This window comes from Zalophus californianus, chromosome 13 (assembly GCF_009762305.2).
Source record: "Zalophus californianus isolate mZalCal1 chromosome 13, mZalCal1.pri.v2, whole genome shotgun sequence".
NCBI classification, from domain to species: domain Eukaryota; kingdom Metazoa; phylum Chordata; class Mammalia; order Carnivora; family Otariidae; genus Zalophus; species Zalophus californianus.
In genome coordinates, this window is record NC_045607.1 from 58,948,549 (window position 1) to 58,976,484 (window position 27,936).

The window sequence follows — 27,936 nt, forward strand, 5'->3', positions numbered from 1 at the left end:
TAAAAAGCTTGAGTGTGTGTAGGAGGGGGCATTTGGATCAGATGTGAGAGATCATGATGAACCCTAAATACCCACTTCTTTGTGGCCAGTAAATGACAGAAATTTTGCATATTTCTCTTTGGATCTCAGGAGCAAATGGCCCAGTAATCATTAAACAGTTGATGGGAACACCTGATCTTTATTATGCAATTCAATTTTACATTGCTAAATGTGCGATTTTAACTGAAATATTTAATTATATATGACTTTTCTTTGAGCTTCGCTTATCTGGTCAATAGTCAGCTACTGATTTGCAGATTTTCTATCCTGATATAGTAAAGGTTTTTGATATACATTGTTTATTATAGTTATGGCCTCAAATACATTATGTTTAGTGCTATGCTGTTATTTTGAAAGTTGTTAACTGTTCTAGAGTACAACAGTCACTTGAATGTGGTATAAGAGTTCTATATCTAATAACCGTAATTTGATAGATGGTGTTTTCTGAATCTTTGAGAAAACATATCTGAATAAAAAAAGTTGTGAGTGGCTCATTTTCTTATGCAACACAAAAGAGAAAAAAACAGATTTAGAGATCATCTATAGAAATAAATAAATAAACTGCCATTAAAAAAAGAAAATGGATTTGTGGTAAATCAAATTAATATCCTATAGCATGAGTTTTTAGATCAGAGAAAAATTTAAAAATTGTATTCATTCTTTAAATGTAATGGGTTATAGTACTTTATATCAAAGAAACCCTTCTGATGGTATTATTTCTGAGCATTGATTAGTGTCATTAATCTTTAAGGTATCTTTTACTGTGCTCCTTTTTTTATCTCATCAGGTGACTTAGATTTATCTCACCAGCATCAAATAACTACCAAAAAATGTGAATTCAAAATGTGTTTCCCCCTTTATTTTTTTCCTTTTAGGGAAATCCTGAGGGGTTTGACACTTTTCACCCTCCAGCCATTAATCATCTTGTAGGGAAAGGCTATACACTGGTAAGTCTCACTCATTCTAATTGCTCTTTTTAAAGGCTTGATTGTAGTACAAAACAAGGAGGATTAAAGACATGTTAACATCATTGCTTGGCTAAATAGAAAAACACTTTTTTTTAAACAAAATTTGTAAATCAGGATTTTGCTTTGTTCTTAATTAATCTACTAATAGGAGTACTACCAAAAACTATAGTTGTAAAATTAAAATTATGTGGAGAATGGAAACTAGTACTTTTTTAAAATTCTAAAATAGTGGTGGTATTACTTATAGATTTTTATTTTTTAAAAATATATTTATTTCTTAAAGAGAGTGGGCACAAGCGGCAGGGCGGAGGGGCAGAGGGAGAAGAAGACTCCCTGCTGAGCAGGGAGCCCAATACTCGGCTGGATCCCAGGACCGGATATCATAACTTGAGCCAAAGACAGACGCTTAACCAACTGAGCCACCCAGGCACCCTTATAGATAATTTTTAAAGATATTTTATTAACTGACACCATGACCCACAAGCACTCGTTGAATGAGCATCCATGAATAAGTCTGAGGCTGCAATCAAATGAAAGATAATAAGTTCTAAAAAAATATAAAAAATAAATTCTGTCAATTTTGGTAATACGTAATATTTATTTTGCATGTTGAAATTCAATTTAATTTTATTTTTTTAAAGATTTTATTTATTTATTTGACAGAGAGAGAGACAGCGAGAGAGGGAACACAAGCAGGGGGAGTGGGAGAGGGAGAAGCAGGCTTCCCACTGGGCAGGGAGCCCGATGCGGGGCTCGATCGGAGGACCCTGAGATCATGACTTGAGCTGAAGGCAGCCGCTTAACGACTGAGCCACCCAGGCCCCCCTGAAATTCAATTTTAAAGTTAAATAATTCTTAAGTAGTTTATGCCATAAAACCAAATACATGCTTTCTTTTGCTTCAATTTATTATTGTTATTCTCTATGTAAGTGGCATTAATGTATCCTGGTTTCTCGTTTCTGAACAACCCTCCCCTCAACTATCCGATCAAGCTTTTTCTTTCTCTATCTTAAACACACACAAACACACACACACACGCACACTCATGCCTTAAAATATCCTTTGTATTTTATATGTTATACTTAAGTTTGAATTTATGTGTTATATTTAGGTCACAATTAATTAATTTGAATTTTTCCAATTTTTCTAACCTACAGTTTTTGAAGTTTTTCTCATGCTCTCACATGCTTTGGAGCTATGATCTTCAAATATTTTCGATTGAACAGTCCATCAGTGAAAAATGTTAAATATACACTACAATATATGCACATTATTTATAAATTACATAATTTATCACCAGCATTATAAATAAACAATATAAAAATATGAAATGCTCACAAAAGAAATTTTAAAAGATGTGACAGTGTATATAGTCTTTCTCTATATATATTCTAGTGGAACTTGGGGCAACCTAGTTCTAGAAATCCTCTGCTTTCTTCTATTTCCATATAATCTCAGAAGTTGTATTAGGTATTCAAAGCCTCTAACAAACCTCACTTTAAGCATTAGATTGAATAGATATGGGGTATACTGCAAGTCAGTGAGTGTGTTTATACATTTGTGCACACAAACGTGTGTATGCATGGGGATGCTGTAGATTGGATTGGCTGGATCAAGAGCTCAGATTGGCTTAGAGTCACATCCAATGATCTGAACTGAATATTCTTCTTCTGGAAAGGTTAGGGAATGAAATAATTCAGAGGGGCTGTTATAGAGGAAAAAAGAACCAAATAAATAGGAAGGAAGGATAACTTGTGTCATATGGAACACCTCCAAAGATAGCTTGTCAAGCTGATATTTCAGCAGAAATAGATTCACACCATTTATTGTCACTGTATGATAGAATTCCTTAGTCATACATATGCTTGCCAATTTTTTTTTCCCAATAGAGTCCTCAGTGGTGAGCCACCAGATATTATACTATGAAGATATGAGGGGAAGATTAAATGGTTAGAGTGAAAATCATTTAACCCATATTGTTTCTGCATGTGTGAACCAAAAACCCCATAGGAGTTGTTTTTCACAATGTACCTTTGACCGTTGCATATAAATCAAGAGCTTCTCACCTCTATCCCTTACCATAGGAGCTCATATTTAACTTGAGTCAAGCCTCCATTCAAATCTGAAGCCAGGCAGGGAAGTGGTGAGATATTCAATGACAGATTCAGGATTTATCAGACTAGCTAGCTTTCATTAAATCTTTAATATAAAAGCCTTCATAATTTCTGATTCCATTTATTTGAGCCTTCTTTTAATTTAAAAACCTAACACTGTTGAACCGGTTAAGGAATCCATTTAAATGCTGTTATCCAGGAACCAATTCTCTACCTCTTATCTTCAAAAATTTCATGTCAAATACCATGCTGAAATATAGATGTATTGTGTCTACATCATTCCTTTAATATACTGGTTTAGTAAACTCTCATAAAAAAATAAGAAATAAAATGAGGCTTATCTGACACAACTCAGTAAATCCCTAATTACTTATTAATTATGACTTTCTTCACAGGACTCCCATTTGATAGATAATTCCTTTAAATTCAAGGATATTTGGAGGATCAAATTCTACCTCACCAAGTCATAGTACATGTAATCTAGCTGGTCTAAAAAACAAAAGCAAATAAACAACTCACTATTACCTGACATTAAGCTCTCTATCCTTGGGCTCTAGTATTTCTTTATGACTTGATTTAGAGAAAAATAAAGAAGGGACAGCAATCAGTTTTGCTGTTTCATTTTGGACTGAATTTTTCTTGTTTTTTGTTCTGAGCAGTCAGCCACTTTATAAAGGTGTCTGAGTTGTTAGATGTTAAGAGAAAAATGGGGAAAAAAGGAAAGTTAATTCGCTACCTTCCCAGAACACAGGTGAAGTTTTAAGCAAATTTGCATTCAAAATTAATGGTAAAAAAATCACAAATCAGAATCCAAGTGTGAAGATGAGGTGGGGTGTGGGTCTAACAAGGTGGTTGGTTTGTCTCTGCATAAACCATGCACAGTGTTTATGACATAGGGACCCACTTCTCAAACTTTCAAGATGTTCTTAATTGGAATTTTTTTAATTGGGTAGACTTCCCATTGCAACTTCCCTTCTTCCTTACCCATCACCAGGCCCTCATTAACCCTTTTCTTTTCTGTAAGTCCTCCCTTATCCCAGATATGACTTTCAAGAGTTAATATTTGCTCAATAACTTCCTTTGTTTCCTCTCTTTTCAGTCCATAGCTTTCATGCCTGAACTCATCTACTCTTGTAACTTCAGAGATTATTTATATCCAGTGACACTCAAATCAATATGTCCTCTTAAGATCTCATTCTTGAGAATCATATCAGCATATCTATTTGATAGCACATTAGCTTCTCAACTTCCAATATATTAAAACTGAACTCACAATATTTTTCCACAAACTTACTTTTTTCTTTCCCATTTCTACGAAAAGTGCCATCTACCCAGTTTCCCAAAAAGAAACCTGGAAAATATCGTGGATTCCTCTCTCAACTCTCTTATTATACCATCCATGAAGTCTTGTTAATTCTACTTCCGGACAGGTGAGGAATGTCACAAGAAGTAAGAAAAAATGTAACATGTATTTTTAAACCACTTTGAAACACTTCAGTGGAAACTAAATTCATTAAGAGAAACAAAATGATCATCCTAGTCTAAAACAAAGACAAAAAGATAATTCATCCCTAAGTAAAAGCTAATGCCATAGCGTTTTATCATTAAGTTCATTGTATTTTTACTATAAACTCCAATCTCTTTAAATTCATTTCATTAATACCATAACATTTCTTGCCCATAATATATATGCATGTATCTTTGTAGAGCCATTATATATCATTTCCCAATAACCATGGCAAGTTTAATGTTCAAAAATTTCCATTATGTGATAAAAATCAGCAAGAAAATAATTATGTACCATAACTGCTTCCACATGTTGTAATTTGAAAAAATATATTTTTGGGGGGCACCTGGGTGGCTCAGTTGGTTAACCATCTACCTTCGACTCAGGTCATGATCCCAGGGTCCTGGGGTCCAGCCCCGCGTTGGCTCCCAGCTCAATGGGTGGTCTGCTTCTCCCTCTCTTCCCTGTTTGTGCTCTGTCTTGCTATCTCTGTCACTCTCTCAAATAAATAAATGAAATCTTTATTTTTTTTAAATTAAGTTTTATATTTTATTTTGAGTATAATTAATAGTGTTACATTAGTTTCAGGTGTTCAATATAGTGATTCAACAATCCCATACATTACTTAGTGCTTATCATGATTTAAGTGTACTCTTAATCCCCTTCACTTATTTCACCCATCTGCCTGCTTGCCTCCCCTCTGATATGCTTTATTTTAAATGAGTACTCTCAGTTAAAGTTATTGTTTTATTTTGTATTTTTAACAACAACATTTTTCTTTATTTAAAGCATACTTCAATATACATGGTTCTAAAAGATATATATAAAACATTCTATCCAAGAAAAACAGAATACACATTTTCTTCAAGTATACTCAGAAGAATTCCCTGGTTAAATCACATAAAAAGAGACATAACAAATATTATAAATTTAAGAAGACTGAAATCATACCACGTATGTTTTCTAACCACAATAGTACAAAAGTAAAGATCAAAAATAAAACAAAGCTGGAAAATCTACAATGTAAATATTAAGTATTCACACTACTGCAAAAGCAATGGGAAAAATAAGAACTCAAACAGTAAATAAAAATACGTCTCAAAACAAAAGTAAAAAGAAAACACAATATTCCAAAAACTATGGGATGCCACAAAAGCAGATTTTAGAATGAAATTTATGCTCTAAATGCCTGTATTAAGAAAAAGAAGCTTAAACAATATTACACCACAAGGAACTAGAAAAAGAACCTTAGCTGAAATTTAGATGAAGGAAATAACAAAGAAAAATCAGAAATAAATAAAATAGAGACTACAATAACAATAACATAACATTGAAAGTTAAGACCATTTTTTGCAAAAAATGAACAGAGTTGACAATGCTTTAACTGTATTAACTAAGAAAGAGAGAAAGAGAGAGAGAGAGGAGACTCAGAAACCAAAATGAGAAATAGAAGAGAAAACAATTCAACAGATAACCACAGAAATTCATAGTGTGATAACAGATTACTACAACAATTGTATACTAACAAATCAAATAACTTAGGAAAAAAAACAGATAATAACTAAAAATGCACAAGTTATCACAATTGAATCATGAATCTTGAATCCAAGAAGGAGGAAATCTTAGACCAATATCAAGACTGAAAGTTGAGTTAGGAATCAAAAATCTCCCAGCACAGAAAAGCCCAAGACCACATGGTTTCATTAGTGAATTGTACTAAACATTAAAAAAAAAAAACTTAATGGCAGTCTTTATCAAAATCTTACAAATAATGAAATAGAGAAAACAAATTAAAAATCATTCCATTAAACCAATACTACCCTGATTACCAAAGCAGGTTAAAAGCAATAGGAGACAAAAAAAAATCTAGTTTGTCCAATATAAAGTATTGCTACTCTGATTTTCTTTTGACATCCATTTGGGTGATAAATGTTTCTCCACCCCCCTCACTATCAATCTGCTGGTATCTTTAGGTCTAAAATCAGTCTCTTCAGGGCACCTGGGTGGCTCAATTATTAAGCAAATGCCTTCGGCTCAGGTCATGATCCCAGGGTCCTGGGATTGGTTCCCGCATCCGGCTCCCCGCTGGGCGGGGAGGCTACTTCTCCCTCTCCCTCTGCTGCTCCCCTCCTTGTGCTCGCTCTCTCTCTCTTTCTCTCTCTGTCAAATAAATAAATAAAATCTTTAAAAAATAAATAAATAAAATCAGTCTCTTCCATGAGAGATGATGGACTCTGAAAAACAAACTGAGGGTTCTAGAGGGGAGGGGGTAGGGGGATGGGTTAGCCTGGTGATGGGTATTGAGGAGGGCACGTTCTGCATGGAGCACTGGGTGTTATGAACAAACAATGAATCATGGAACACTGCACCAAAAACAAATGATGTAATATATGGTGATTAACATAACAATAAAAAAATTAAAAAAAAATCAGTCTCTTCTAGACAGCACATAGATGGGTCTTGTTTTTGTTTGTTTTGTTTTGTTTTAATCCATTCTGACCCCCATGTCTTTTTTTTTAAGATTTTTTATTTATTCATTTGAGACAGAGACAGAGAGAGAGAGAGCATGAACAGGGGAGAGAGGCAGAGGGAGAAGGAGAAACAGACTCCCCGCTGAGCATGGAGCCTGACTCAGATCTTGATCCCAGGACCCTGGGATCATGACCTGAGCCAAAGGCAGATGCTTAACCATCCGAGCCACCCAGGTGCCCCTACCCTATATCTTTTGATTAGAGTGTTTAGTCAATTTACATTCAAAGTAATTATTGATAAACATGTGTTTATTAGCATTTTATTACTTGTTTTGTCATTGTTTCTGGAGATTTTCTCGAATGCTTTCTTGTCTTTGTCACTCCTTTGCACTCAGTCTCTCCCTTATACTCAAAGAGTCCCCTTTAATATTTCTTGTAGAGCTGGTTTAGTGGTCATGAACTCCTTTAGTTTTCATTTGTCTGGGAAACTCTTTATCTCTCCTTCTATTCTGAATGACAGCCTTGCTGGATAGAGTATTCTTGGCTGCAGATTATTCCCATTCAGCAGTTTGAATATATCATGCCATTTTCTTCTGGCTTGCATAGTTTCTGTTGCAAAATCTCCTGCTAGCCTTATGAGTTTTCCCTTGGACTTTTTTATTTACTGACTTCTTTTGTCTTGCTGCTTTTAAGACTTTTTCTTTATCACTATATTTGCCGATTTAATTACAATATGTCTTGGTGTTGGCTCACTTTTGTTGATTTTGATGGGAGTTCTCTGTACCTCCTGGATCTGGAAATCTGTTTCGTTCCCCAGATTTAGGGAAGTTTTCTTCTATTATTTCTTGAAATAAATTTTCTGCCCCCTTTTCTCTCTCTTCTCCTGGGACTCCTATAATATGAATGTTATTATGTTTGATGGAGTCACTGAATTCCCTAAGTCTATTCTCGTGTTGCATAATTCTTTCTCTCTTTTGTTCAGTTTCATTATTTTCCATTATTTTGTCTTCTATGTCACTAGTCCATTCCTCTGCTTCTTCTAGCCTGCTTTTCATGTATCAAGCTTGTTTCCAATCTTGTTTATTGCATTCTTTCTCTCTGACTGATATTTTTTAACTCTTTTATCTCTGCGGTGAGGGTCTCCCTGATGTCTTCCATTCTTTTCCAAGCCCAGCAAATATCCTTATGATTATTGCTTTAAATTCTCCATCAAGCATGTTACTTGTATCTGTTTCACTTAGATCTCTGGCTGTGGCCATATCTTGTTCTCTCATTTGGGATAAATTCTTCTGTCTTGGCATTTTGTCTAAGTCTCTGCCTTCTTCTGTGTGTTAGAAAAACCAGTTATGTCCTCTGTTCCTCCCTCCACTTATGAGGGAGAGGTCATGTAGTGCCCAGGTCCTGGTACTTCAGGGACTGTCTCTGGTGTGTGCTCTTCCTTTGTTTGTTGGCTGCTTTATCCTTCAATCCAGTCATCTGTAGAGGCTCTCCTTTCCTGCTGTGGGCAGTGTTCAGTCCCTGGCCTGAATGTGGCAGGTTTTAACTGCTTATGAAAGGAGACTTGACACCACCTCCACCAGACCTGAGGCCCTGAAGAACTCTCTGGTCAGGAGACATAGTGTAGGTTGGGGTTTGTGCTGGTCTTTTGGGCAAGGGACCTACCATACTGGGACTGAGGCAATCTTGACTGAGAAGGGTAGTCCTGCCAGAGTGCAGGGGGTGGGTCTTGTAAGCAAGTTAGTTGGCCTGTGTCTGTGCTGCACTCCCTCCTGCCAGTGATTCTGTCTTTATATTGAAGGGAAGGGAAAGGAAATGGCACTGGCTAGCAACCGTGTTCCTGGAGAGACATTTCTGTGAACATTGCCTCTCAGAGATGCTCTCTGAGACCAGTGAATACTCTCTGCACTGTGTGCCCCAGGTGCTCTTCACATGGCTCTTTCCATGACACCCGCCCCCTCATTGTTCGTCTGCCTTTTCTCCAGGAGCTGTGCAGTGCCCTCTGGGCTCTATCCCAGCCAAGCCTGCAGAACTTTAAAACTCCAGGCTTTTGGGGGCGCCTGGGTGGCTCACTCGTTAAGCGTCTGCCTTTGGCTCAGGTCATGATCCCAGGGTCCCGGGATCGAGCCCCAACATCGGGCTCCCTGCTCAGTGGGAAGCCTGCTTCTCCCTCTCCAACTCCCTCTGCTTGTGTTCCCTCTCTCACTGTCTCTCTCTCTGTCAAATAGATGAATAAAATCCAAAAAAAAATTAAAAAAATAAAATAAATAAAACTCCAGGCTTTTAACCCTGTTGGTTGCAAGAGCTCACAAGATTCAAACTCTCTTATTTCCCGAGCCAATGGCTTTGGGGAATCATTCTTCTTATGCATTCCCTTGTGTGTTCCTCTCTTCTCACCCTTCTCTGCTCCATATCACCTGTGATTCATTTCTCCCCTAAACCATGTCTCTACACTTCCTACCTTCTTTGTGTAGCCTCTTCTCTCCCTTTGGTTGTGGAATTTGTTCTGTAAGTCTTCAGGCTGATTTCTGGGGTATTTAGGATGATTTGATAGTTACTTAGTTGTGTTCATCAGATGAAAGGAATCTAGGGTCTTCCTACTCTACTGTTCTGTTTTGATCTTTGATCTCTGTTTTAGTACTTTTGGACACAGACTTAGCATAACCAAAAATATTGTTTGAAAGATGCATATGTACATTCCTCCATGTTACTGGGACTATTTGTGAACTAGGGAATCATTATTGTACTGACAAGTTGGAGATGGTCATATCCGATCCATCTCTTTCTACCCACCCTGCCCAAATTTAATGCTTATGTATTTATCTTAACTGTTTTGAACATCACAATGAAAGTTTTTATCCATTTGCTTAATATTTCTTTTTTTATTATTGGAAGAGGAAATTTTGGTTGCCTTTAGGATATTTAGTAGTCCCTCTTTATCTGTGGTTTTGCTTTCCACGTTTTCCATTACTCATGGTTTCAGTTACTGGCAGTCAATTCTCATCCAGCAGTCGATGAGCCTTCTTCTGAAGTATTGTCGGAAGGTCAATAGTCACCTAACACTATGTCACAGTGCCTGCATCATTCATTTCAATTTATCTCATCATTTAGGCATTTTATCATCTTATATCACAAGAAGAAGGTGGAGTACAGTACAATAAGAGAGAGAAAAACCATATTCACATAACTTTTATTACACACTTTTGTTATAATTTGTTCTATTTTATTATTAGTTATTAATCTCTCACTGTGACTACTGTATGTGTGTAGAAGAAAAAACATAATATATATAGGATTTGGTACTATCCATGGTTTCAAGACATCCACTGAGGGTCTTGAAATATAACCCCCATGAATAAGGGGATAACTGTAGGATAAAATAAAATTGATAATTCATTTCATTGTCCAACTTCTATTTAGTGATAGTAGACCCTCCTCCCTCCCACCCACCCCCACACTTGCCCTGGGTTAGTTTTCTGGAATCAGACTCTATATTCCTATCAATGGCCACAGTGAACTGAATTAATAGAAAGAATTACCCCTTTTTATTTATTCTACCAAGCTGAGTCTCCAGGGCAATGCTTCATTGTTGCAGACAATACATCCTTGGTTTGCTGGCTGGCCTTAATGGGATGTTAAAATCGATTAGAGCAATTTCTCTGTCACCTGAGAAGCACTGTAGGTTTTGTGGTGTGTTGCAATTATATACCCTTCTCATGTCTTTTAAAAATTTTTACATCATTAAACCAAGTGTCTTCCTTGCTTATGAGACCACAACTTCCTTTTTCTAAGGAAACACTTCTTGTAAATGTGTAATATACCTGGAATCCAGGCAGACCCACCATAGTGGTTGTATCCAAGCCCTGACAGATAATATTACACATGATAGAAGTGAATCGAAAGTGTGAGGAGCTAAGACCTTGTGTTTTTGCAATTAATAGTCCTGCTCTATTGAAGAAACAGTGCCCCCTTGTGAAAGCATCTTTCTTCTTGTGAATACTGTTCCAATGCTTAAGCACACATTGGGAAATAAACAAAACAACTTTATTTTTGTCTACTCTTGTCTATTTTAATTGCTGCCAGGATAGTTATTTCCATGACCCTTGAGAAACTCAGCCAGGTCTTTGACTTTTCTGGTAACTTTATGATGTAAAAAATGTCCACAATCACCTCAGAACTTTAAAACAACAGTGTCAATTCATGTTCCATGTCCTGGATTAATGTGAAGACCTCTCTTCCTTGCCAGTTTGAGCAATTTTCAGGACAATGGGTTCAGGAAAGATGGGGTGATCAACTTCTTTCCCTTTCTCTCTTCAAACCTTGTGAGACTGATTCCTCCTACTCCAGCTTGCCAAACACAGTTTCAAAATGCTTAGTTTAGGAGCATGATGAGAGAGAAGAGGTAGGGGGATTAGTAAAGTTCTTGGTTAAATGATACTGGCCTGAACTGGCAAGTATTTAAAGCTGATTTTTTCTTGTCAGTACATCTGTGGTTTCTTCAAAGACCACACCAATCTCTCCAGATATCGTAAAGCAGTATCTCTTAGGCAAGTAGCAAACTTTTCTGACATTCATTGTTTAAACCTTCCTCCGCACTTAGGCATCAGGTGTTACCTTTAGTTTTTCTTCCTTGAGATTTTTTCATGCCCTCCTGGTCTCCTTTCTGTTAGGATCTTTATTTCATCCTTTATGTTTCTCAAGTGGGTTTGTTAAAATGTCCCCCAAACTGTATTCAATCCCCTGGCCAGTCTTTAGCCCCTAATGGTTACCTTAGAGTCACTCTCTGTTGTTGTGGTATTAGTAGGTTATACTCCAAATTCCTGTAAAATCAGTGGGAGAAGCTCATAACACAGTTTTCCCCAAGGAAATCCTTTTCAAATATCATTCAGTTTCTTATTTTCTCAATGTGGGTGTGCGACTTAAAAGTTACCTAAATGTTATCTAAAATTTGTCTAAAATTTGCATGTATTTGAAATGTGTGCAGCCAAACATCCATTCTAATTCCTTCTTAGATGCACAAAATAATTTTGAAAGAAGTATGAATTCTCCCATGATCATTGTTGACTCTCGAGAAAATCTAGTAAGTCAGTTCAAATCTGACCAGTTTGTGTTATGATTATGTTCAAATATACATATTTTGGTATTTATCGTTCTCAGGTGAAATTGTTTAATAATCATAAAATGTCAAAATTTCTATAAGGAGTTGGAGAAAAGTGGAAATGAGTGAGTGACTAAGAGATAAAACACTTGGAAGTAGTGAATTGGGACATCTGGTCACAGTGCTGAATATAATACGGCATTTACCATTTTTTTTAAAGTATGACATTATGACAGTTAATTGTGTAATTACTACAAAGGAATTGTGAATTTTAGTCATACAAGTTTTATTTTCTCAAGGGTGGTATTTTCTCAAGGCTCCAGGCCATCGCATGGAGCAATAAAATGTAATAAATGACAAACAGAACTCCTTTTCTGGGGAAAACCTGCCTTCAGAAGCAGCTAGACTATACACAATTCTATTTATAAAATCTTGTGCATACTTACTCTGGAATTAATTTTAAAAACATTATGGAAATACAAATATTAATACTTTATTTTTTAAAGATCACTTTTTTTTTAGTAATCACTATAACCAACATGGGGTTTGAACTCACTACCCTGATCCCACAAGTCACATGCTCCACTGACTTAGCCAGCAGAGTGCCCCTAAAAGCTATCATCTATCTATCATCTATCTATCATCTATCTATCTTTTAAAGTAGACTCCACACTCAATGTGGGGCTTGAACAATGCTTTAAATAATCATAACAAATGCTTATCATAATTTAATTACATATTATTAAAATATCTGTTATCTTTCATCAAACACATTTCATGACAGTGATGTTTCATGACAGCAAATGTTACTTTCATAAAACATTTGAAACTACATTTTGAAATTACATCAAGTGTTAATATAAAAACATGGGAAACACATATGACAAAAATAAATAATATGCTTTTCAGTTAAAACCGAAATGATTAAAGTATACAAATTAAGTTCTCATTTTGTAAAAAAAAAAGTGCATTTAAAACAATTTCCAGACATTATTTCAAAATATTATTTTGAAGCAAAATATTATTTCTTCAAAATATTATTTTGAAGAAAACTAAAGCAATATTTTGCTGAATGACCACAGGCATATCCACCATGGATGTATAGAATGTCTTACCTTTTTTCTTTTTTTAAGATTTTATTTATTTGAGAGAGAGTGAGCACAAGCAGCGGGAGGGTCAGAGGGACAAGCAGACTCCTGCTGATCAGGGAGCCTGATGCGGGACTTGATCCCAGGACCCCAAGATCCTGACCTGAGCAGAAGGCAGACATTTAACCGACTGAGCCACCCAGGCACCCAAATGTCTTACCTTTCTTAACTGGACTTTCTTTTTTTTCTCATGCCTGTTTTTGTTTTGTTTTGTTTTTGGGGTATAAGTGCTTAAGAATTTTTACTTAGGCCCTAACTTGCAATGCAATATAGTATATGAGTGGTAGTTGCTAATAAAAAAGCAAACTTAAAACTCTCTATGATGAAAAATATAGATTTTATATAATTCTGTAGCAACTCTCATACTTTATCAGCGAAGAAATACGTGCAGCTTGAGGTCTAACAATAAAATATGTGAGGGGACACTGGACAGAACAAAAAGTATGAAGGTAAATATTTGAAGGTAAAAACATAGATGTTAGATTTATTTAGAGAAAAGACTTAGGGCTTTCATTTCTTCAAATGCATGGTAGAAATTATAAGAATTGGTTTTGTTTTCACTGAGGAAAAATAAGAGTCTTTGGTTTAAAATGTATAATACCCCATTTCATAGGCACATGTGTCTGTGGCGTGGCTGGAGAGGCCCAAGCTCATTTCCCAATGGAGCCTCAATGGCTCCTTTACTGAGTAAGTTTGTAGGAAGACTGGAATGTAGCTAAGTCATGGCTTTGGCTCTATATGGAAATCATGAGATGGGATTTTAGGGAATACTCTTTTTAACAGGACCAGTGGATAGTTATTGACTTCTATAATGAGATTTAAAATTCTTAAAGTGATGAAGAACTTTTGAAATATTGTGGTTTCTGATCTCTGAAGGACACCTTGGAACTATGTATATTATCTGCTATACATTTAAAACGAGTCATAACAGTGATATATTCATATACATTTAATGATTTATGGAAATCTGACTGGGGTTTATTTGTTGATTAATCTTTACAAAATATTTAATCTACAAAAAAGTTTGTAGGACTTTCTTGTATAAACATATATATAAAATATATCATTTTCATTTTAACTTTTAAAATTTGCAGAAAGAGTATACACTTTCAGTACAATATTATTTTGAGGCAAAACACAATTCCATTCAAAGGCAGCTTTATATAAAGTCAATATCAGGATTTTTTGAGGCATTGAATACTGATGCATAAAACATGCTAAAGGAACAACTCATTACAACCATATAATTCAATGGGCTTTCTGCTCTATAATAGTGAATTATTGAGAACTAGAAAACAATTAATAGAAAAAATAATTTCTAAAATGGAATTCAGCTTTTGGCTCCAGTTTATTGCATTTTATTCATTCTAGTGGCTAAAATAAGACTTAGTCAATATAAATCTTAACTGCTGCCTCATCTACATAAAATGTGATAGATTAGTTTAACGATTCTAGCTACAGTTTAAAATTAAATACCCAGTGTGTAAAACTTATGTAGGGTGGTTTTAGTATGTGCAATATAAGTGCCTTTGGCCTTATTTCTCTTCCAGTTATTTTCCGAAGCAGATAGCAATATTTTTGTTATATTAGCAGAAATTAGTAGCATTCAGATTTGAGAGGCAGAGCGATTATCTATTGCTTTTATTCAACAAACATCTATTCATTGTCATTTGCACATGCCAATAAATTAGAATGTTATATATGAGAGCAACATATCAGTAATAAGTCAGAGATATGAGACCACAATTGCCTTAAGCAATAGGGGTTTATCATCAGACACACCAATAACTAAGAAGGTACAAATGTCCAGGTTTGGTTAATTCTGTGACACACATGTTAGAGAAGATCCAAAAAATTCCTTCTTGTAGATCTGCCTTCCTCAGTCCATGGGCTTCTTTCATCTTCTAGTTCATTTCCCTCAAGGTCATAAGATGACTTATCTGTGAGTGTCTGATTTTCTAGTGCTTCACACCTTTTTTTTTTAAAGATTTTATTTGGGGCGCCTGGGTGGCTCAGTTGGTTAAGCAGCTGCCTTTGGCTCAGGTCATGATCGATCATGATCAGGTCCTGGGGTCGAACCCCACGTCTGGTTCCCTGCTCAGCGGGCAGCCTGCTTCTCCCTCTCTCTCTGCCTGCCGCTCTGCCTACTTGTGCTCTCTCTCTCTATCTCTCTGTCAAATAAATAAATAAAATATTTAAGAGATTTTATTTATTTGAGAGAGAGAGAAAGAGAACATGAGCAGTGGGAGGGGCACAGGGAGAGGACAAGAAGATTCCCCACTGAGGGAAGAGCCCGACATGGAGCTCAATCCCAGGACCCTGAGATCATGACCTGAGCCAAAATCAAGAGTCAGATGCTTAACAGACTGAGCCACCCAGGCACCCCTCCTGCTACTTTCTTTAGAAGCCCCCTGGCCAACACTCTCAAGTGTCAATGAACATATTTGGAAAGCAGCATTACAAGATTAAGTATCTCACATTTTCATAATGTGTAATGGTAGATGGATCTATCAGAATATGTGTATATGCAAGTGTAGTTGATGTTCAACAAAAAACAGCAAACTTGATAGAAGAAACATAAACAAATTGCTGTGGTTTACAGTTTAGAAGAAACATACTGATGTGTATAAGTCTTGTAAAACACAATACTTGTGATAGAATGATTAAGAATCTTCAGATGAAAGAAGGGATTTGTAAGTGGGTAAGGTAATGAAAAATAGGATTCTCTAGTTGTATTTATATTAAGTGATGACCATCTATTTCTGAGAATATTCTTATGGCATAATAAATGTGAAAATAAATAATACAGATGTGTTTCTATAACTAGGGGGATGTTGTTGTGTTGGACCAAGACTGTTGGTTTAAGCAGAGAAAAATTGCCCAAATAGAGTGGAAGCATTCTTTTTAATATTTGATTATAAAATGGTTCCTTTTATAATGTAGGAAGCATTTTTTTCTTGTTAATGATAAATCAATAACTTCTTCAAGTGACAAAATTAAGATGATTATAATTTCAATCTTCAACATCTGAAGCTGAATTCAATATAATAAAAAGACTTCTGAGAATTGATAGACAAAGGGACAAGCCGACAACAACAAAAAAATAGACAAAGTCATGAGCAGGAATTTCAAAAATGGATGCCTCATACCTCTATGAAAAGATGCTAGCAATAAGATAAATACAGATCAAAACATAATGAGAGGGGCATCTGGGTGGCACAGTCGTTAAGCGTCTGCCTTCGACTCAGGTCATGGTCCCAGGGTCCTGGGATCGAGCCCTGCATCGGGCTCCCTGCTCTGCGGGAAGCCTGCTTCTCCCTCTCCCACTCCCCCTGCTTGTGTTCCTTCTCTCGCTGTCTCTCTATCTCTGTCAAATAAAATCTTTAAAAAAACAAAACAAAACATAATGAGAAATATTTCTGTGCTCACCAGATTGACAAAACTGAAAATCTGTCATCATTAACTAATTGTTAATGAAGATGTGTAACAATGGGAATTCTGTACACATTGCTGGTGGAAATGTAGATTGGAACAATCGGTTTAGGAAACAATGTGGTATTTTCTCATTGGGCTAAAGATGTATGTAACCCATGACACACAATTTCCATTCCTGGAAGGAATGCCTATAAATGTGCAGGAGGAGGCATTCTTTTCTTTTCTCTTCTCTTCTTTTCTTTCTTTCTTTTTTTTTAAGGTTTTATTTATTTATTTATTTGAGAGAGAGAGAGAGAGAGAGAGAGAGAGTTGGGGGAGGAGCAGCGGGGGAGGATAAGCCGACTCTGAATTGAACACAGAGCCTGATACCAGGCTACACCTCCACCCTGAGATCATGACCCTCAGATCATGACCTGAGCCAAAATTCAGTCAGTTGCTTAACTGACTGAGCCACCCACATGCCCCCAGGAGAAGGCATTTTCATTATGTCCCTAGCAACAATATTTGCACAAGAAATAAACCAATAAACCAACAAACAGACTGTAGAAACAGTCTACAGGGTTCTCTACTTTTCAATTACAATTTTCCTTTCAAAGTAAGTGCCTTATAGAGACACTCTTTGAGACTGTGTAAATATTCTGTTCTTTCTTAGGGCGCTGGCTGGCTCAGTCAGTAAAGCATGTGACACTTGATTTTGGGTGGTGAGTTCAAACCTCATGTTGTGTGTAAAGCTTACTAAATAAATAAATAAAATAAAATTGGGAGGTGAATTAAAAAAAACCCTGTTCTTTCTCAAACTTCCACCCACTGCTTGTAGCCTTCACTGATGATTTTAAAACTCCATTATTTCCTCTGCATTTATTACTTGGCATTCTACTAAAGAAGAACCTATCTATGTACGTATCTATCTATCTATCATCTTTCTATCTTTATTATTTATCAATATCTATTTAGTCAATATATTTCTATTTTATTCAAATGGTTCTAACCCATTAATCTAAATGGATTACTATAAATAAGTGTATTTAAAAAATTTAATATCACTAATAAAAAAAGCATGTTTTCTTTTTTTTCTTAAAAATTTATTTATTTACTTATTTAGAGAGCATGGGGTTGGGGGTTGGCAGAGGTGGAGGGAGAGAGAATCTCAAGCAGGCTCCCCCTGCCTGTGGAGCCTGATGTGGGGCTCGATCCCATGACCCTGAGATCATGACCTGAGCTGAAATCAAGAGTTGAATGCTTAACTGACTGAAACACCCAGGTACCCTTAGCATTTTTTCTAATACTTGTTAAATGAAGAAAATATTTATTATATTTACCTACAAACCATTCAAAATTGCATCACATTTTGGCAGACTACATTAAGCCTTATCAACTACACATGCCTTACTTCAGATTGGTAGTATGTAACAAAGTTCTGAGGAACATGGACACAGGTGGATGGAGGTGAAGGTAGCCTGGTGCCTCACACAGGAGAGGCAGATTCAAGTGATTGCCATTTGTCAGGGGCAATACCAGTCAATAGGCAATTAGATGTATATGAGACACACTTTGCATGGAATCTTGAGAACAGCATAACAGGACATCTAAATTTTGCCTCTTATTCCAAAGATGAAATATTTCTAAAGAACTTTTTGATATCTTATATCATAAAACTTGCTCAGTTCATAAATCCCATCAGAGGAGATACATTTTATAAGATTCTACCATAATGGCAGTGGCTGCTGGCTTCTGTTGTGCTTCTCCGTTTCTTTTCTCCATGCCTTTTCCTCTTCCTCTTCTTCTTGATAACTTCTTTTAAATGATAATTGTAGTAGATGCCTCAAGCGAATCACTTAGTGCCTCAAACACTTGACTGTGATTTTTATATATTCACTAATGCTTACAATAGTTCTTTGAGATAATACATATTAATTCGTTTTACAAATGAATAAAATTAAAATGTAAAAAAAGGTTAATACCTCTACTGCAATCTGAATACAATGTTTACCTTTTATTAATTTACTCCATTAACACTAACTACATGTCAGTGTTCTCAGACATCTGTCTGCTCTCAAGTCAATGCTAATATATTCTGTTTAGCTTTTTAAGGCATTTTATCCACTGAGCTTGCCTTACCTCTTCAGCTTTATCTCCTACATCTTCCTATAAACCTTTCTAATTTCAGGGTCTTCAATCTTTCATAAGCATGATAAGCTTAGTTGTCCCTCCAAAGTTTGCATCACCATATACTCTATCTTACCTAGAATGCTCTTCATTTTCTCATCTGCATATCCTAATCATATCTTCCCTTTAGATCAAGCTTTTTACCACTTCCTCTATGAAGCCTTCCTTTTCCTTCCAGAAAGTTCCCTCTTCTGAAAACATAAGTTACTTAATACTAGGAGAAAATAGAAGAGAGGCAGAAAGCTTACAATTACAGAGTATGTGTTGTGTTCTAGTGTGATGTATGATTGAGGTATCTGCCTCCAGATCAAGTTCCTGAGGAAAAAACAAATGTTTTCTCTATCCTTTATTACTTTCTGGCAGTGTGAACTCGAGCAAAATCTTAACTTTTCTCTCCATCACTTTCACATCAACAAAATAGACTAATTATATAATAGTAGTGCATACCTCATAGAATTTTGTGTTTTAAAAGATTTACCATATGTAAAGTAACTGGCATTGTATGAACTGCTTTCCATGTACAGAAATTAAATTTCACAGTGATTCTCATTTTAGAGTTGTGGCTAGGATTGTCTTCTACTTCTTAATATACATATAAAAATCTAATTACCTTTATATTTCTACTATGTCCTATGTAACCTCAGCATTCAATTGTCAGTTCATTACAATTTTATTTTTACCAGTTGCCAAAGGCTTTCCTTCACAAAGAAGCACGATTAATCTGAGTGTGAAATATTTTCACACAGACAAACTGACTTTGTGTTACTCTGAGCAACTTTGTTCTACTGTCACAGTTTTTTTAACTACTTAAATATTTATCTAACATAATAATAATAATTATAAAATGTAAGTCAGCAGCTGTTAGTGCACATATTTTTGTTGCTGACAAATTCAATTAGAGGCATTTCTACTTAAACCAATCAAAAAGCAGGTAACTCTGAAAGGTCAATTCTGAATTATTGTTACCCATAATCATTTCCCAAGCCATTAAGTCTATAAAATCCAATTGAAACTGAAAGCCATAAAAGTAAATTGTAGAAAAGCTGCCTAAGTAGGTAGTGAGAGTTCCATACATGTGAGCAAGACACTTGTCTACTGAAATTACTTTGACTGTATTATCCACAAAAGGACTGCTCTAGTGAACTTTATGTGGTCATTACCATTTACAGACCCCATCTCTCAAAGACATTTTAATTAATCAACCCCAAATAATCCAATGAGATAAAGTGCTAACTGAAACGGTTTTTAAATACACTCATAAAATGGAGTAACAAGTTTCTTGAATTATAAGTGAAAAAAAGGGGGGGAAGCTCTGTTAAATATAGAGATAACCAGGGCTTTAATCACATTAGATGTCTTTCCTTACAATAGAGATTTATGCAAAAATTTTCAGGAAGTAAGTCTATATTGTATAATTCTAATGAAGATTAAAAATGTATTTATTCCAGGGGTGCCTGGCTAACTTAGTCAGGAGAGCATGCAACTCTTGATTTCTGGGCTGTGAGTTCAAGCTCCACATTGGGTGTAGAGATTACTTAAAATAAAACCTTTGTATATATATATATATATATATATATATATATATTCCCATATATATTGGAAAACAGCCTTATTCCTATATATAGGGATATATATTGGAAATATATATATTGGAAATATATATAATATATATTGGAAATATATATAATATATATATATATGTGTGTGTGTGTGTGTGTATGTGTGTGTATTCCAAATCAGTTTTTCTCTTCTTTTGTTTCATTTTTTACTAACTTATTCCATGTCTCATTTCTCATGTAAAGTCAGATTCCTTTTGTCATTTAAGACTTGTTGAGGCTGTTCCTTCTTTTTTTAAGTGAATTATACTGAAACAGTGTGAATGGCATAGAACAAATTTTAAATGTTAAAATGTTAATGTTATGATTTAGTGTACTGTTTCTAAAATGAATAATATTTTCTTATTATGCTCCTAAGTCTTTAGAAAAAAGAGGTCTAAATACATCAGTAATTCTCCCAGTCAAAACTCACATGAATGATTTATGGCCCTTGGATTTGGTATATAAAATTAGCAGTTTGCATAATGGAATATGAAAAATAAAGGTAGAATTTCTTCTTGGAAGTCAGTGGAAATGTGGAAAGAACATGGACTTTGCAAACGAAACACATGAATTGGATTTGCAGCTTTGGAAAATTGCTTAGTTTTGCTGAGCCTTAGTTTCCTCATCTGTGAAGTGTTTTCATAATGGTGACAGTATTGATCCATTAAGAAAATATAACAACTATAAAATATGCACCTAACAACAGAGCTCCAAAATACATAAAGTAAAACTGGCACAATTGACGGGAAAATAAACCATTCAATATGAATAATTGAAGATGTCAATACCATAATTGTAATAACTAATAATACAACTAGGAAGAAAATCAACAATGATATAAGAGACTCAACTAACAATCCAACTAGACTAGCAATTATCTACAGAAAAGTACATTCAATAACGGCAGGAGAGAGACTGTAATATTTCCTATGTATAGGAATGAATCACTTAAATAGCAAAGGTCAGTCTCCAGGTACTGGTCCATGTCCCATGTGTGAGAAGGAGTTTTCAAAATGAAATGGAAACAAAATTAGATTTTACATAACAATTAGTAGTTTTTAATTACCAAAAGTGCATTTGATAACTGTATAAAATTTTAAAGAAACAGAATAACTCAAAGAAAATAGATATCACACATAAGCTAAAGTTTAGAATCTATTGATGTGTTTTTAATGCACACTTTTCTAGATAATTTAATCATACTTTTCTTTAAAAAAATGTAGATTCTATAATGCATAGTTTGAATGTCAATTCATCCTTAAAACATATGATTGACAATTTCTCTGCCATTAAATATATTTCTACAGCAAATTTTTTATGCCTTTATAGTATCCCTTAACTAGTCCATTCATTATTTAAATATTGTTTGATATGTAAGTTGTCTCCTTTTTTTGTTTTTTAACTGGTTAAAAACATTCCGTATATTTTCCAAGGCATTATGAGGATGTTTAAAATTCAAATTCATAATTCAAAAATGATACAGCAAAACTTTAAATAAAGCCAAAAAGTTAAGAGAATAATGCATGTTCTGATGGGTTGAGAAAATGGAAACGTGGACTTGATTCCTCTCAGATATCCATAAGGTTTCCATTTAGCAAGTCATTAATTCCAAAAATATCAATTGAGATCTATTCTGTATAAAGCAATTTGATATATGTTGTGAACATACCAAGATGAAAATCTGCCTCTCAAGGAAGAAAAGAGAATAGATAAAATGTGTATTTAACAGGGATTTATTCATTTCGAGAAAGGAGTAGGTGATGGTGAAAAGCAATTCTCAGAAACAAAATAGTATTTGGATGGCAATGAAATGAGTTTTGGAAGTACAATGGAAAGAGCATAGAAGTGGCAAACAAGAGACTTGATTTATGACCTTGGCTCTGCTGGTGCTAGTCTTCTCTCTGACCTTGAATGAGTCCTTATATCTCTCTTCCTTAAAAACCGATTTCCTCACTTATAAGAGCATGAAATTGGAAATCATACCCACTGAAGTCACATTTGACTTGAAAAGTGCATAACTTTCACAGTAGATATTTTTTCCTTTTTTTTAAATATAGGAGATTATAATATATTAACATTTGAGATCATAATTGGAGAAAATAATCATTGAACCTGTATGAACTAATTTTCCTTCCTTTCTTTTCAAGTGTTGTAGGATGAGAAGCTTTCATGTACAATTTTACATGCATTTCATTTCATGTTCTTGGTAGATTTTTTTTTTTAAATCATAGTTTTGGGGAATGAATCAATGAATGTATGTAGTTATGGGAATGAATTTACTTAATTGACTGAAGCTGTCTTCTCATCAACTGTGAAATATGAATGAATAGTTAGTGTGCCTAGTAGAATAATTGAGGAAGTTAAAATGAGATATTTTATTTAAAATCTTTAGCATTGTGTTGGCACATATTAGTCCATCATAAACTGTACGTGAGTAAGTCTCTTCTTCTCTCAGTCCTCAACTTTTTTCTACATCAAGCGTAAGTTCTTAAAATGAAGTATGTATTCTACTTTACCACAAGTTATACCATAAACTCTACATGAGCATCTTTACTTTATGAATGACCCACTGCATATTTAGAAGTTAAGTTTGTATAGTCAAGAAGCTACATTACTAAACAAGTTAAAATGTAATTCTTTAAAATTCCCAGCAGCACTGCTGAGCAAAATTTAGTATTCTTGAAAATTTTGCTATCTCCTTTATTACTGTTGAAACAATAAAAACCATAGACAATGTTTAACAAACAAATCAGAGATGTGTTTAAAAGGAAAAAAAAAAGAATCTTTTCTAGGACCACAATCTGAACCTCACACTCTCTTTAATGTAATATTGTGATTTAATATGGTAAGAGCAACATAGCAGTTATGTGATGTTTCATTTGACTGTTTAATTGCAATGAGAAATACAATTGAATTTTTAAAATGTCAGAATGAGATGCCAGTGATCCACCTGTACTATTATCTTATAGCTTATTTATATGAAACCAAGGGAAGGATGCCTTGAAAGGTTAGCAAAACCCTAATATGTGATTTCCTATTGATAGGACAGTAAAAAACTGGAGATATAAAGTTTAATATGCAAGCCTATGTGATTATGCAGTCTTACTGTCTTCCCTCTGGTAGAGTTAGAAGATAGATAAAACCACACTTCCAGTTATAAAACAAGTCACAGGATGTAAAGTATAGCATGAAGAATATGGCCAACAGTATATTTTAATAAATTTCCGGTGACAGACGGTAAGTAGACTTGTCATGGCGATTATTTTGTAATATAGATAAACATTGATTCATTATGTTTTTACACCTGAATCTAAAATAATGTATGAATTATACTTCAATAAAAATAAATAAATAAAATGCATGCTTGTCCTTCTGTATCCCTCTGATTGGCAAAACAAAACAAAACAAATGTAAATGCATATGTAAATACATATTTGGGAACACTGGTCTGCAGTTTTCTGCTCTTCCATTTAGATCTGAAACTTCTATAACACCTACTGTGCATACATATATTAAGAATCTCTTCAATGTCCCTAGTACAGCTAATGAACCATATTTTTTATATAAGGTAAATAAAAAAATGAATATCTCCTGTATTCTAAATATTGGTGATACTAAGATATAAAAATGCAGAACTTACCCTTTGAGAGCTCAAAATCTGGTGGTCAGGTGGCAAAAAGTGATTAAAAAAGGAACTACTAGAATACTATAAAGGGTAAACAAGGTGCTAAAGAAATGCATATTTCCTTAAAAAAGAGTTCCTGCGTGGCAGGGATGTCCACTATCACCACTGCTATTCAACATAGTATTAGAAGTCCTAGCCACAGCAATCAGGCAACAAAAAGAAATAAAAGCATCCAAATCAGCAAAGAGGAAGTCAAACTCTCACTCTTTGCAGATGATATGATACTTTATGTGGAAAACCCAAAAGACTCCACCCCAAAACTGCTAGAACTCATACAGGAATTCAGTAAAGAGGCAGGATATAAAATCAATGCACAGAAATCAGTGGCATTCCTATACACCAACAACAAGACAGAAGAGAGAGAAATTAAGGAGTCGATCCCATTTACAACTGCACCCAAAACCATTAAGATAGGAATAAATCTAACCAAAGAGGCAAAGGATCTGTACTCAGAAAACTATAAAATACTCATGAAAGAAACTGAGGAAGACAGAAAGAAATGGAAAAATGTTTCATGCTCATGGATTGGAAGAACAAATATTGTGAAGATGTCAATGCCACCTACAGCAATCTACATATTCAATGCAATCCCCATCAAAATACCATCCACTTTTTTCAAAGAAATGGAACAAATAATCTCAAAATTTGTATGGAACCAGGAAAGACCCCGAATAGCCAGAGGAATGTTGAAAAAGAAAAGCAAAGCTGGAGGCATCACAATTCCAGACTTCCAGCTTTATTACAAAGCTGTAATCATCAAGACAGTATGCTACTGGCACCAAAAAAGACACATAGATCAATGGAACAGAATCGAGAGCCCAGAAATGGACCCTCAACTCTATGGTCAACTCATCTTTGACAAAGCAGGAAAGAATGTCCAATGGATAAAACACAGTCTCTTCAACAAATGGTGCTGGGAAAATTGGAAAGCCACATGAAGAAGAATGAAACTGGACCATTGCCTTACACCACACACAAAAATAGACTCAAAATGGTTGAAAGACCTAAATGTGAGACAGGAATCCATCAAAATCCTAAAGGAGAACACAGGCAGCAACCTCTTTGACCTCAGTCACAGCAACTTCTTCCTAAAAACATCGCCAAAGGCAAGGGAAGCAAGGGCAAAAAGGAACTATTGGGACTTCATCAACATAAAAAGCTTTTGCACAGCAAAAGAAACAGTCCACAAAACCAAAAGACAACTGACAGAATGGGAGAAGACATTTGCAAATGACATATCAGATAAAGGGCTAGTATTCAAAATCAATAAAGAACTTATGAAACTCAACACCCAAAGAACAAATGGTCCAATCAAGAAATGGGCAGAAGACATGAACAGATATTTTTCTAAAGAAGACATCCAAATGGCCAACGGACACATGAAAAAGTGCCCAACATTGCTCGGCATCAGGGAAATCCAATTCAATAAAGAAATCTATTCTGGGGTGGGTATACTCCTCTAGCATATCATAGAAGTTACCAATAAGGTAGTAACATATCTTATTTATTTAATCATAATCTTGAATCCTATATGGACCATGTCTGCAACAATCTAATCTTGCAGCTCATTGATTTGGATTATTTTGATGGGTTGTATGTTCTCTTATTTCTTTCTTTTTTAAGATTTTATTTATTTATTTGAGAGAGAGAGAATGAGAGAGAGAGAAAGCACATGAGAGAGGGGGAGAGTCAGAGGGAGAAGCAGACTTCCTGCTGAGCAGGGAACCCGATGTGTGACTCGATCCAGGGACTCCAGGATCATGACCTGAGCCGAAGGCAGTCGCTTAACCAACTGACACCCAGGCGCTCTGTTCTCCAATTTCTTGCATTGGAGTTTAGCCTGTAAGCAGCTGTCCTAATATATACAATAACTTATCCAGGCAATTTGGTCCTTGGAAATCTTAGTGTTTCCTTTTTTACTTGTATTTAACACTTGCCCCAAATATTGAGTATTGTGGTGCTTATATGATGGGTCTAAAAACGTTACATTGAGGAATCATCCTGTGCAGATAACAGCGCTAGTCTTGAGAGTTGAAATAGTGAGTAAAAGCTGACATTGTCCCTGCATTAAGGAAACGTACAGGCTGGTAGAGAAGATGGACATATTAATTAAAATTAATTAGATTAATTTAAAAAATTAATGCATACATAAACATAAATTTCAACTGTGATAGTGTTCAGAGGAGCAGTGGAAAATATGATGATTTTTTCCTACAGTATTTTTCGTTCTTGTCTGTCTTCTCCCCCTTTTTTCATCTCTCTGTTTATCTTGTGATTACAACTCATTTTATCTATTTATTTTTAAAGATTTTATTTATTTATTTGAGAGAGAGAATGAGACAGCACAAGCAGGGGGAGGGGAGGAGGGGGTGGAAAGCCAGGCTCCCTGATGAGCAGGGAGCCCAATGCGGGGCTGCATCCCAGGACCCTGTGATCATGAGCTGCACTGAAGGCAGATGCTTAACTGACTGAGCCGCACAGGTGCCCCACAGCTTCATTTTAGTTTGGCCATTCTTTAGATATTTTTTATAGTTCCTCAAAAATCTTACATAAAGTTTCATGTTTATACCTTTTACAATATTTAAAAACCCCGATTTCGCAAGTAAATATTCAATAATTGTTTGATTAAGGGAATGATTAGACATGTATTTGCTTCTTTTAAAATAGTTATTATCGGGGTGCCTCGGTGGCTCAGTTGGTTGGGTGACTGCCTTCGGCTCAGGTCATGATCCTGGAGTCCCTGGATCGAGTCCCGCATTGGGCTCCCTGCTCGGCAGGGAGTCTGCTTCTCCCTCTGACCCTCCCCCCTCTCATGTGCTCTCTCTCTCATTCTCTCTCTCTCAAGTAAATAAATAAAATCTTTAAAAAAAATTAAAATAGTTATTATCTACAGGTTACCTGTCAATATCAATATTTATCATTTAAAAGGAAGGATTTAATGGAGTAAAAAGTTAATTGGCTAAAAACAAGTGAACTTTGGGCATATAAATGGGCCAAAACACTTGCCATGGACCAAACATAATAGAAGTTACTCCATGAGTGCTTGTCCACATTGTCTCTCTCTGTCTTTACCTACAATTTGGAATACTGATCTCTGATTAAATAAAATTAGATTTTAGAAGGTGATTTGAAGATACAAGGAACACATCTACAAATCCAATTTAGTGTTTTAATAGAAACTTAGTAAGCAAAGAGCAATGAAAATCCCTGAAACTCTTTTCATACTTATAATCATAAATGACTGTTGTAAACACCTGAATCCCCAGAGTTCGGCATGCTACAGTGGTATATCTCTTTGAGGGATAAGCACATTCCTCCCCTTCAAAAACCAAAAAAATGCAATTATCTAAGCCAGCTTCACACTGGGTATTTGTCAGCAGCTAAGCTTTAGGGTTTGGTGCTAACCTATTCGTTATTGTGCCTTGCTTTGCTAAATGAAGTGGAGGAATCAATGAAAATTAATGTCAGAAATCAATGCATTAGAAACCTATAAATGAAAAATAAATTAGAGTAAGTTCTTTGTTTATTAGTTTTATAAATTCCAATTTCCAAAATGCCAGGAAATGCCAGCTTTTTAATACCTCCTCAGACAGGGCACTTGGGTGGCTCAGTCAGCTGAGCATCTGCCTTCAGCTCAGGTCATGATCCCAGCCTCCTGGGGTCAAGTCCCCTCTAGGGCTCCCTGCTCAGCAGGGAGTTTGCTTGAACCT

The 27,936-nt window shown here is 35.3% G+C and overlaps 1 long non-coding RNA gene across 1 annotated transcript in view; it reads left to right on the forward strand.

Moving 5' to 3' along the window:
• The first annotated feature begins 914 nt into the window (after nucleotides 1–914).
• The window catches only part of LOC113934743, a 281,624-nt gene continuing 254,602 nt past the window's right edge, over nucleotides 915–27,936 (forward strand). The window contains exon 1 of the long non-coding RNA XR_003523781.2: nucleotides 915–986. This is a non-coding gene — a long non-coding RNA (uncharacterized LOC113934743). The remainder of the gene's footprint in view (nucleotides 987–27,936) is intronic.